Genomic DNA, 13,400 nt, shown 5'->3' with positions numbered 1-13,400 from the left:
CATCACAGGGCAGAATCGCACACTTTCACATTCACACACTATGGTGCATTTGGAAATGCCAATCAGCCTACAACGCATGCCTTTGGACTGGGGGAGGAAACTGGAGTACCTGGAGGAAACCCCTGAAGAACGGGGAGAACATGCTAACTCCACACGTACAGAGCAGAGGCGGGAGGCGGGAACCGAACCCCCAACCGTGGAGGTGCAAGGCAAACGTCCCCTGCTCCAATTTTGTACCTCAAACCATTTCTAAATGTAAAAAAAAGATACATTCTAAAGATACAAAAGATATACTCTATATGGTATCACCTCAGCGACAAGGAAAAGTATAGTTTGGTACCTTAATTTGATGGTTATCACGGATGGCTTCTAAAAAAAGCTACATTTTAACATTACATAGACTGAACATCTTTATTTAGAGAATATCACAGAAGATATATAGGCATATAACAAGATGCTGAAACAGGAGTAGGTCATGTTCCATGCTCCTTAATGGAATCTAAGCAGCGATGTTAGAATTAATCATGTGTCCTTCAGCCTACCCTTGAATCAGGTAAAGCATTTTAATGCAAGAGCTCAAACAAACTCATATATGACCCCCATGCAAAATATTACTCCACCTACAATGAAAGCAACAGCAGCCTAAAACCTTGACATATCATGGCAGTACTGTACATACAGCAGCTTAGACACCATTGGTTTAGTGTGAGAAACCAGATGATGAACTGCTCACAAGGAAAGATTAATTCCGTGCATCAGAGACAGATCCTCACACTTACACACACTGACAGGAGTGATCAATTAGTTCGCTTGGCATTATTGATTATATAGCTGTCTTATGTTACCCACAAACTGCCCTCTCTTTTAACCGCGATGTGATAGACTAACAAACCGTGTGTGTGTGTCGGTTTCAATACAGCTCCTACTGCGCTCATGACTGAGATTTGTATTTATATTTAATATATGTATTATTATTATTACTACTACTATTATTATTAGTTATTGTTGCTATAATGCACACTGCCACTAACGGCTTCATATCGGTCTCCCTCTCAGTCTCTTCATATCTCTCTCTCTCACTCACACACACATCTCTCATAATAGTTATTTTAAAAAAAGGAGGCGTTGGTTCCACAAAAGAAGCTTATATAGCCCATCACCCATCCATCACCTTTCCCTCAATTCTCCCCTCCATCATTTACAACACGTTTGTCCAACACTTCACCATGATTGATAGAAAATGAGCACACTACTGATAGAAAATGATAAAAGCCAAATGGTGATTATTTATTTAGAGGCTGACTGGATGAAAAGGAAAGTGTCTATAGCGTTGCTACTGTCCCATTGTAGCATTTAAAGCGCACACTTTTGTAAGTTTGTAGGTCGCGATTCAACAGTAAAAAGTAAAGCCCATCGGCCTACCAGTTTTTCATATGCAGGGAGACAGAAAAGCGCTGCTGAGATGCAGCAGCAGCAGAATAAGCGCGTGCACTGCACACAGCCGCTATTCCACAAAGCTCTCAAATCACGCGCTGCAAGTTTCATTGTAAGAGGCGCGAGCGCTCGGAGCATCTTTATTCTTCTTCTTTGCACAAAGTTTCGATTCTATCTGTCTTTTCTTCAACACGGACAATATTGCTAATCAGTTTTCTTGATAAAAACTATAATTTCTTACCTCGCACTACGGTGTACTCGATGCGTTTTGCCCTGTTCTTTTGCCGACTAATTTTCAAGCGGTGCAAACACGGACACTTCTTTGGCACTCATTTTTTTTTCCACCCCATTGAAACTTTTTTTTTTAAAGGGACCGGAAATCATCTGTCATACACTTTGGTAGTTGTAGTTCTCATAGTATAGATTTCTATTCTTTGTGTTAATGCATTGCACATCAATACCCACAATGCTTTGCAAAGGAAACGACGCCCCCACGCAGTGTCCACCGTTAGCTACCTAAACGCTATTCCCGTCAGGATAACAGTCTTCATATCATACTGGAGGATATATATAATATCATATAATATATAATATAATATTATATATTATCTGAAGAGGCTTAAACCGAATGCGCGTTTAAGCTACTGTTTTATACAACATTAATACTGATTGTTATATCTAAAACAAAATATATATATATATATATATATATATATATATATATATATATATATACATACATACACACACACACACACACATATACAGAGAGAGAGAGTATTATTATTATTATTATTATTGTTGTTGTTGTTGTTGTTTGTTGTTGTTATTATTATTATTATTATATGATTACTAGCCTCATACCATATGGCTCTCGATTCTCAGTTCTAGGTGCCATTTTAAAACAAACAAACAAACAAACGAACGAACAAACAACTAAGCAAACAAGGTAAGTAAGTAAGTAAGTAAAGCTTGATCAAGAATTACAGTGACAAATAACTTGATAACCTAGTAGATAAGTCGGGGAAACAAACAAACAAACAATAAATTTATAAAAACACACTCACCCATGTGTTTGTCATATAAATGGCATCATCATCAATAACAGCTTCATGTTTTATGTATGAGTTTATGCATTATTTCATAGTAGATTAAGATTATTGACAGTTTGATGGACCATGAAACCCTGAGTCTGATGGACAACTGAAATATTTAGATTTGAGCAGAGGAAAAGAAAATATAATTATTACAGATGCTGTGACACAATTAATCTGGTGTATATAAAAAGTTATGCGATTCTGACGTGTAAATATTATCATTTAATACAACACTGCCCTCCAATGGAAACGAAAGGAAAAGAAAGACTTTTGATACAGTTAACATTTCCGAAAGAAAATGATATATTTAGAGATTTATATGGAAACATCTGAAATCTAAAATGACATTAGCTTCTTAAAGCATTAGGACACATATAAATCTGTCGTGGAATCAAGGGTAGCCTACAATTACATTAATGAAAAGAACACAAATCACAGAATAAAATGATAAATGAATAGCTCCTTTAATGTATGTATTAATACAATTTATTCTAAATGACAATGTGATCATTAAATTTTTTAAGTTCTTCTGTCCTTTATGTTTTTTTTTATCTACAGAATGCTTATCTTCTGTAATTATTTGATTTAACATCAAATGTACCTAATTGTATCAAAACAGTGCACTCCCCCTTTCTTTTTAGTTTTCAGTTTACAAACAAGAGCAAATGACCTGGATGTTGAGGAATAGCAGGCCTAATTGCAGTCAATGTGTATTTGCCTAATGCCAACTTTAGTCTTGCTATTTTAAAATTTTGTGATAAGAAAAAACAAAACAAAAAAACTGCAGCCATAAGCTATAAATAAACTGCAAGGGTTTTTGGAAGAAATCAAAGGAATTGATGATATTTGATACATGGATTTGAACTCATTAGGTATCTACAAGTATTTATGTTATGGAGGTGAATTAAAATGTTTTATATTATTACCTTGGGCAAATTAATTATTTTCCATGAAAATAAACAATGTTCAACTAATTACAGTAAACACTACACCACGAACAGTACTCTTCTGGTAGTGAATACAGCATTAGACTAATGTTGTCACGGCGAACTAAAGCAAAATGAAACAAACAAACTCTTACACCTGACACTTTTGAATTCAACTGTGCCTAAACCACATGCTCAGTATGAGAAATAGGAAGAAAATGATCCACTCACACAGGAAGTGTCTGAAAGCTTGGTGCTGGTGTGTATTCTTAGTTAAACTCAGTGTGACGCAGAGAAACCAGCAAAAGTACAAAGATGTAAGGTACTGTAAAGCAACATTTTGAAGTGGGGATATCATGATCTCATTAAATCTCCCATTCCAGTTATCACAGGAAGGCAAAATACAGATTTCGCCGTCTGCTACAACTGAAAGAAACTTTGTGTATAATATAAATGCCTTGAACTGAAATATTACAAAACCCAGACCTAATTTTAGTGCAGTCTCAGCAATTGGTAATTGGGATTTAAAAGGAAACATACTGTTCCAAAACCAGTAGGTACAGTTGAATGTTTTGGTCTAGATTATAGTAAAATTATTATTAAACTAAATCAAGCGACTTATCATTTGGGATACGGATGTCATTGTCTACTAGTTTAATCATGCAAGGTAGTTTTATTTCTAATTGTTAAATTAATTGTTAGCTGCAATTTTTTAGCAAGCACGCATGCCCAGAAAAAAACATTAGTCAACAAGTGACTAGTAATGCAGATTACTTTTTAAGATTGTGTTATGTCCCCTCGTTCAGATTAAGATCTGAAAGAGGGGACATAATACTAGAGCGCTGTAGTGCTAAAGGCCTTTGGGAAATTGAGGTACTATGCTTTACCCAAACAGTTCCAGACATATTGGGTCTGGATTTAGATTTACATTTATAGCATTTGGCAGATGCTCTTATTTATACAACAAAACAGTTGAGGGTGAAGGGCCTTGCTCAAGGACCCAGCAGTGGTAGCTTGGCAGTGATGGTATTTAACCATATGACCTTCCAATCAGAAGTCCAATGTCTTAACCACTGAGCAACCACTTTGTTTAAACTTACAATAAACATAGACTAAGCATAAGAATAATGAATGGTCCCATTATTGCATTTTTTAAATCAATTTTTATAATTTAACACCAAGTTTAGTACTACCATCAACTATACTCCACTATATCACATAAAACGTTAATTTTGCATGCAGGGAGTTTTATCTCCTTCATGAAGCATAACTATTAATTAATTAATTTCCAACCAGGAATTAGATATTGGTACAAGCATTAAACTCATTTAAAAGCCAACACAAACGCTCTTGTAACCTGATGACATAATTATGATTTTGTTTTTCTTAGAACATCTCATTGAGGGTTCAGAGAACTTGCTAAAGATGTGTAGCTTGACATCTTGCTTGTAAATGATAATTGCTTCCGATATGGGTTTTGTAATGTCATTTGGGTTGCACTGACATAGAAAGGACCTGCCCTGTGGACAATTTTCTAGAAATGATGTGCTGTTTTTTTGTTCTAATATGCTTAGGGAGATGGTATCTGTAGTATCCAGGGCACATGAGGTGAACAGTGTGTGGGTGGGTGTAAAAACATAATGGGGAAATGTCCTGGCTCAGCCACTGTATCCATGATTAGAGAGAGTATGGAATATATTGTTATGGAGATTCTTCTTCTAAACATAAATATATCAGCTGTGCAGACTGACAGTGCTGAATAGACCTTTATAATTTACTATTTCTAGTTGCAATTTTCTTGTATAAGATGTACCAATGTCTACAGTGTCCTGTAAGTGATACTTGCTAGGCAGCCTCCCCTACAGCACCGCTCTAATAATAGCTCAGTAATAGGCAGTGAGGGAGTGTGCCGCAGACAGAATGTGCAGGAACGCCAGTGTTTAGTGGACAGCTGCTTGAATATCTAGAATGCCATTAAACAGCATCTGCTGCACCAGATCTTACCATATTTGCTTTCTTTTAAACTGTATATGTTAGAAGTAGAAGGAAATAGGAATGTCTGAACATTAGAAAAAAGTGATATACTTTTAGAGTAATGTAAATCTTTTTTTATTAATAATTTTTTTTATTAATATATTCCGTTATTGAAAATGAGTTAAAATAATGTAATTTAATTGTAATAGATGCATACATTAAGAGCATAAAGAATTAGAATTACTGAGCACAATTCACTAATTCAGTTCAATGCAATTTTATTTGTATAGCGCTTTTAACAATGTATACATTTTTAATTTATAAATTAATCCCTGATGAGCAAGCCAGAGGCGATGGTGGCGAGGAAAAACTCCCTGAGATGATATGAGGAAGAAACCTTGAAGGGAACCAGACTCAAAAGGGAACCCATCCTCATCTGGGTGACCCTGGATAGTGCTATTTTAAATAAATTCCTTCTATAACTGTGTACTACATGGTCAAAAAGTGCAATTGTGTAAAAATTGTAAGAGTTTACACAGAATGGTGCAAAAACAAACAGTTCTGTGGGCAGCAGTTCTGTGGGCACAAATGACTTCTTGTTGAGAGAGCTCAGAGAAGAATAGCCAGACTAGTTCAAGCTGACAGGAAGGCTATGGTAACTCAAAGAACTACGCTTTACAACATGGTGAGAAGAAAAGGATCTCAGAATGCACAAGTCAAAGCCTTGAGGTGGATGGTCTACAACAGCAGGGGTCACATCATGTTCCCCTCCTGACAGCCAAGAACAGGAATCTGAGGCTGCAGTGCTCTCAGGCTCACAGAAACTGGGCAGTTGAAGACTTGAAAAACACCATACAATTTTAATATGTAAACTTCTGCTCTTTTTTTATTCTGATCTTTTTTTCTAGTCATAAATGTGCCATCAAAGTCATATCAAAGTCACACAAAACCTACACCCAAATACGCAAATAAACATCTACAAGCATGTACACATTAACCAAGTCAGCTTGAGAAATATCCTGCTTGTAGACATGCTTTATATGTCTGTAACATTGTTATTCTTTCAAGCACAGCAATTTTGCCAACTAAATTTGGTCTGTTATGAAATTTGATCATTTTAAATGACACAAAATTACTCTTGAATTGAGTTGCCAGGCATTAAACAAAATGCTCCTGTGCCACACAATCCATGAAATCAAAATGATTTTCTTCAACACCCGTGATAAATGTTACTTATATGTCAAGCCATGCCTAAAATATGACTTGACCAAAATGTACCTGCTGTGAAGTGACTCAAATCAAGGCCAGATGTGGCAGCCTCTCCACCCGCTACCCCATATACTGCCTTCTCCTAAAAGTGAACAGGAAGCCAGTCAGATGTTTTTAACATGCAGGGGGTTACATTCTGCACATTCAACTTTATCTGTTTATGGTATGGTCATTATATTTAGTGCTTAAGGTCTTTTGCTGATTTTCCAGCTCAGCTAGTGCCTTCCATAAAGTTTTGTTTTATGGAAGCTGAGGCAAATTAACTGTCAACGTATGACATGATCAGAAAAAGTTGGATTTATCATAAAACTTGCCTCGGGTGGTGTCACTCTTTGTATGTCTACCAGACCGATAAAATATAAAACTTTTCTAACTAGGCTAGATTGGTGTCACTAGCCAACGGGAGGCACAACCAAGCAATAGGTTTAGCTGCTACAGAGCCATGCAAAGTACATTATCTTTTCTTATGCTCAGCTCATATCATGTTCACATAAATGGGAACTTATATAGACATTTACACACCTTGTTTTCCTGCTCAGCATCAGAGAATATTACTGGTTCAATTTTAACCCCTTTACTGGTATAAAAAAAAAAAACCCACAAAAATCTGTGTATATCCATTTTTCCTCACACTGACTGTGAGAGCTAGCATTTGGCAGAATTTTGAGCTGTCAGCCAATAAGACACGAGTATTTCCACGTATTGTCCTGTAAACCCTGGCTGACTGGCCTCACCTTCGTTCACTGAAGATATAAAATTACAACACCGTCTTCTTTTACTGACAAACCGCTCCAGGTGGATAATGGATTTTCGGGGCTACAGCCCCCAATGCCCAGGCCAGGTTACTCCCCTGCCTAAAAACAATATTATCAAGTAATATTATGATAGGCAAATGTGTCACCTTTTGTGCTTCCCCTGGTAAATTCAGCATCTGGCTCATATTCAGGATCTGGGTCATAATCATAATCATCAAAATCAATAGTTTGTTTGCTGACAGCTTCATCATCAGATCCACGATCCACCAGTATTTGATTAGAGACTTGTTCTGAAGTAAAGCACTGAACCATGTCAACATTTGTAACAGTTCTTTTTTGTCTGGGGTCATCATGATTGACACATTATATCGTCATTGTTTACCAAACGTTCCCACCTTGAGGAATAAAAGAGAATTGCACTTATTGAGTGATTCAATATTGTTGCGAGAGATTCAATATTATTGCACAGAAAAATATACTTACACTATTACATACCTCGTATCAGTAGTGACCCTATAGACTTTTTACAATAAATTAATTACAAAACAGATATTATTCAACAATTTTATTTTTTTTTCTTGTTAAATTCTTGATAATAAATAGATTGAGGAACACTAAGAAGGTGGAGGTCTAACGTGAAAAAATGAACGAGGGGGAGGGTACTGAATGACGTCCCTGGTCGCCAACAATCTGAGGTATGTGTTTTAGGGTTAAACCTTAAACTGTTAATTTATGTCCAACTGTATTCAAATGAACATTGTTTGTGGTAAAAGAAGTAGGTGTTAATGAAACCCTGTGGATTTTGTCAACAGGGAGTACTAGGAAACACATAAAAGCATGATGATGGGTAAAAATATCACACTTGAAACAGCAGAGAGCGCTGCATGAGGCTGCATTTGCACTGATTAATGCCATTATAGCATAAATGTTACTACCAAGATCAAGCAAGAATAAATGGGAAAAACATGTTCTGGAAAAAAAAATATTTTAATAAGTATGTATGTTAGGTTTATTCCACTTCCATTATGATTATTATTATTATTATTATTATTATTATTATTATTATTATTATTATTATTATTGTTATTATTATTATTGTGGAGCAATAATAGTTCTGGTTCAAAGCAACATAAAGGACTTAGCTGAGCAAGCACCTCTTATAGTTATACATTACATGTTTTCTATAAAGTTTTTCATTTCATGTTGAAATCAATATAATGTTAATTACACACCTGAAATGGTTTGTGGCTTTGCATATTTATGAGATATACATAACATATAAATAGCACTTGACATTTTGATTTACACTGCACTGACTGTTCAAAATAACTTTCATGTTTACTAAAACAGTGACTGAAATTATTTACATGATAAGCTCCAGGGTGCTGACTCACACTGCATCATATTATATTATACACACTGTACAGTGGTAGTGGGTAAAGTTGACACTAAGCATGATCCTAATAAACATTTGATCACATTTAAAGGCTTGATGCATTTTTTATTTCCAGCTCACAAGAACAGGGTTAGTGGCAAACTACCATTCCTCAAGGATTATGTGCACGATCTGTGAATATGAACAGAAGCACTAAATATTATTGTAGTCCATCTCTATCCCTGGCACCTCTATTCCTGGCACTCCTATAGACCAACACAAACTCTGCATTATCTCAGGTTTGGTTGCCTCAATAATGAGCAACTCTTTGTTCAACTTTATGTTTCAGCTTGTTGAATATACACAGTTGGCTAATAGTGGCATTCACTGCCTGTTTTTTTCTCCAGATTATGGACTGTGCTCAGAAAATGTATCTTTTACCCCCACTTTATGACATAGAATAAATGTTGCTGAGCTGTTTGTTAAATGTTTTGTGCATATTTCCCTGTGGCTTGCACACATAATCCATACATATGTGAAGGTTTTTGTGATTCGGGGCATTTTATCTAGTAGCATGAAGTCAAGATTAGTGGATTAGATATGATAATAAAAATGTCTTCATCTATGGGTATTCACAGTTCAGCAGAGCTGTGGAAAAAATCCCTAGTATTTTATATCTCTGTGTTTGATTAACACCTATAATATCATGGAACTTGTTAGCTACTTGGCAAATACTGGCATGTAGAGGTGTGAACTGGCGTGAAACCATTGACATAAAGGTGTTATGACAGCAGTGTGAATGGTGTTGAAGACTCCTTAACCTTCAGAGATGACTAAGACAAGATAGCTTCCCTGCTCTCCCAACCAGTTGATCTCTTTATCCAACTGATATACACTGTACTCCTCAAAGATGTGTCGTTTGTCCTTTGGACACAGGAAGAGCTCAGAGTCATAATTTTAACTCTTTTTGTACCTTGCACTTCATAGCCTCCTGAGATCTAAGAAAAGTACAAAATATGTTGTTACAAAGAATAATACAAAGATTTAAAATATTTACATGTCTTATGTTTAAGATCCTCTCTGGGTAACCCAAAGCTTTCATACTACACAGAAATGTTTTTGTACTGGTATAGAGGGTTAATCCTCTCAGCTTGTGTTTCAGCGGGTGGCAGGAATCAAATTGCAAACATTGCCTCTTATGAGTGGCTCAATGTCCACTATCATGTGTATGTGTGTATATATGTATAATGTATTGTTGCTTAAGCATTGGTCAGACAGACATACAGTACATGCTACAAAAAACAAACCAAAGGAACCATATTAAAACCCACTAATTTTTTTCTTCCACAGCTTTGTGATTTGTCAGAAGGTGTTGAATAATTTTCTATACAGCAGCTCAGCTATTAGTGTCGGCTGCAACTCAAATCACTGGATTATTTTGATATGTTTGATCTAATGTTATTGTTCCTATAGTAATAGCTAATTCACAGGGAATGTGGGAATATGATGGCAGATGCCGACTTTTTTTTTTTTTTTTAAACATTTGTTAAACATTTATGGAAGGAGTCTCCAATTTCAGCACTTTATAAGTTTCAAGTCATCTTCAGGACAGGGGACTTGACTCTTTCTGGTTTCTTGGTAACATGACAAGCTGTGTCATGTTGCTCTGCTTTGTGTCACATCACACCACCCCATCAACTATTTTCCTATAACAGCACATCCTAAAGTGTTTAATTTCTTAGACATAACTTATTCAGTGTACTACAAGCAGACAGAGCAGAGTCTGAATCTTCCCACCCAAAGTAATTCATGAGATGTATGTGATGCAATAATCTAGCTGTTTAACCAGCCATCAACCAATTAACCAGAAGCAAGTGCAAGAGGACTAGAATATACAGTATATGGTCAAATGTTTGTGGACACCTGATGATCACACTCATATGTGCTTTTTAAATATCCCATTCAAATGTAGTCCACCTTCACTGTTATAATATCCTCCACTCTTCTGGGAAGGATTTCCACTAGATTTTGGAGCATGGCTGTAGGGATTTGCTCATTCAGCCACAAGAGCATTAGTGAGTTCAAGCACTGATGTTAGGTGAGGAGGCCTGGTGTGCAGTCTGTTTTCCAGTTCATCCCAAAAGTGCTCAGTGGGGTTGAATTTAAACTGTAATTACATTTAAAATGTAATCACATGACATCAATCACAAGAACACACCCGGATAGTCATACACACAGGCAAGGAGAGAGAGATAAGCATGATTACATCATTGTTCAGGATCTCTCAACAGAGCTAAGCTTTATCTGCTTCTTGAAGGCTGTGAGGGAAGCAGCAGAGACTTAGTATCAGAGCAGAGACTTTAGACTTAATATGACAAGGCGGTGGCATGGGGCATTTACTTTCAGATTTTAATGAGCATGCTTTCATATTGATGTGTGAGGTTTTGCTTTGTTATAGCAAAGCAATCTAGTGGGCTGGATGGTAGAATGGTTGAGTCATGAGATGATGAGTACATGGACATGGAGTTGTGGTGTGTATTCAGAAAGGTACAGTCTGACTGAATTTTCTTTGACACCTAGAGATCATGAGAAACACCAGTGGTGTTGGAGTCAGCAGAAAAGCTGCTAAATACTTGTTAAGCATTGCTGTCTGGTCTCCTGACAAAAAGGCAAATAAATCCAATATTTCTCAAATTCCTGGCTCAATCCATAATATCTTTGGCCACCACAGTAATATTGGTTACTGATTCATTAACAGATTGACACAGTTACAAGTACATAGACTTTATCATTCAGATTATAGAACTCTAAAAACCAGTGCAAAATACTGACAATTTTTATGCAACAAAAATGTTTCTGTATACAGTTTAGCCTAGTAGAATTACATGAGAATTCTTTTCACATACCATTTTAATATGAAAGTCATCAAACCTTATAATAAATGAGGATGAAGAAAGAACAAAACTGTAAAAAAGAACAAAATTATGAAACGAAATATTTTTCTCTAGACAGTGTGCTTTTATGGGTGCAATTTTGAAAGCTGGTACTGTGCATAGAACATTACAGACTATAATGTCTTGATATTACAGAATCATAATAAGCTTGTTACAGATTCCACAATTGCTTGTGGTCCAGTGACTTCCACAAGTATCACATCATGATCAATATAGCTTAAAATGACTGATGCCTTTCAAACATTTGAATGATAAATATATTTGAAATATTTAAAGCAGAAGCACATTGATGGATGTTTCCAGTTAGAATGAAAGGCAGAAAACAAGATCAACAGTTTAATGACTCCATTATAAACCCATATCTACTTCATTGCCGATGATTAGTTAAAGAGTGAGGAAAACTGGAACTAAAATGCTAAGCATGAAGTTAAATTTAATAACCTCACAGCAGAGCTTAAGTATCCTAAATGCTTGACATAAATCATGCTTTCCCAGTTAATAGTAATATTAATGTAAATGATTAATGCAATGATTGTTCTTGCAATATCTGACAGAGTGTAGCAGGGCTCACTTGTCCTCCATCACAGAGTGGATCGCATCTTGAAAATGGGTTCTGGCTGGAATGTTCTTAGAAACGGGAACACTTGCATATGGCTCTACATGGAATCTTTAAGGGGTTCTTCCAGAGAGACAAACTGGTATATGTACAGTTGCAATCAAAATTATTCAACATCCACTGCAAATCAGGTTTATTGTCAAAATGTAAAGACTTTCAGCTGTTTGCAATGAAGAAATCAAATAAAAGCAATTGAAATAGTTCAACACAATGAATGCTTCAAGTGGTTTCCCCAAATTCAACTGAAAATGCAACTTATAATGATTTATCCAGTTTAAAAATGATGCAGCCCCCTGAATAGAATCTGTCACAACACCACAAATATGCTAAACAGGTGTTGTCTCAAGCACACCTGATGCAATTAGTCAAGGGCTTCATTAGTTGCACCAGGTGTGCTTGAGCTGGAACACATGAAATACCTGAACTGGCTAGGGGCAGAAACATATAAAATACCTGGATGGGGCAGAAAAAGGAAGCTATCAATGGCTGCAACCAGATTTCTGAGAAGGCAGGTTGTGAAAAACCCTCGAGTGACTGCAAAAGATCTGCAGCAAGACTTGGTTGCAACAGGCACTGAGGTTTCAGTGAGTACAGTATGGTGCGTACTAAACACAGAAGGTTTCCATGCCTGAACTCCAAGATGTACACCACTACTGAGCCAAAAGCACAAGGAAAGTCGGCTCAAAATCATATAAATAAGCCACAGAAGTTTTGGGATTCTGTTCTGTGGAGCGATGAAACAAAACTGGAATTTTTCGGCACGATGGATCATCGGTATGTCTGGAGAAAGAAGAATGAAGTCTGTGAGGAAGCTGAAGCTTGGGCGTCATTGTACCTTCCAACAGGACCATGATCCTAAGCATACCTCAAATTCCACCAAGGCTTGAATGCAGAAGAAGTCCTGGAAATTTCTACAGGGCCATCACAGTCACCTGACTTGAACCCCATAGGAAATCTCTGGTGGGATTTAAAGAAGGCGGTTGTAGCACGCAAACCCAAG

At 36.5% G+C, this 13,400-nt stretch overlaps 1 protein-coding gene across 1 annotated transcript in view; it reads right to left on the bottom strand.

The window, feature by feature from the left end:
- Positions 1-1,934, bottom strand: part of phactr4b (phosphatase and actin regulator 4b) — a 30,387-nt gene extending 28,453 nt beyond the window's left edge. Inside the window, exon 1 of the mRNA XM_053632670.1 lies at positions 1,676-1,934. The gene's annotated coding sequence lies outside the window, so the exon portion shown is untranslated. The remainder of the gene's footprint in view (positions 1-1,675) is intronic.
- Between the last annotated feature and the right edge of the window lie 11,466 nt (positions 1,935-13,400).

This window comes from Ictalurus furcatus, chromosome 1 (assembly GCF_023375685.1).
Source record: "Ictalurus furcatus strain D&B chromosome 1, Billie_1.0, whole genome shotgun sequence".
Classification (NCBI taxonomy): domain Eukaryota; kingdom Metazoa; phylum Chordata; class Actinopteri; order Siluriformes; family Ictaluridae; genus Ictalurus; species Ictalurus furcatus.
Note: the sequence above shows the minus strand (reverse complement) of the source record. Positions and strands in the feature narration are given on the sequence as shown.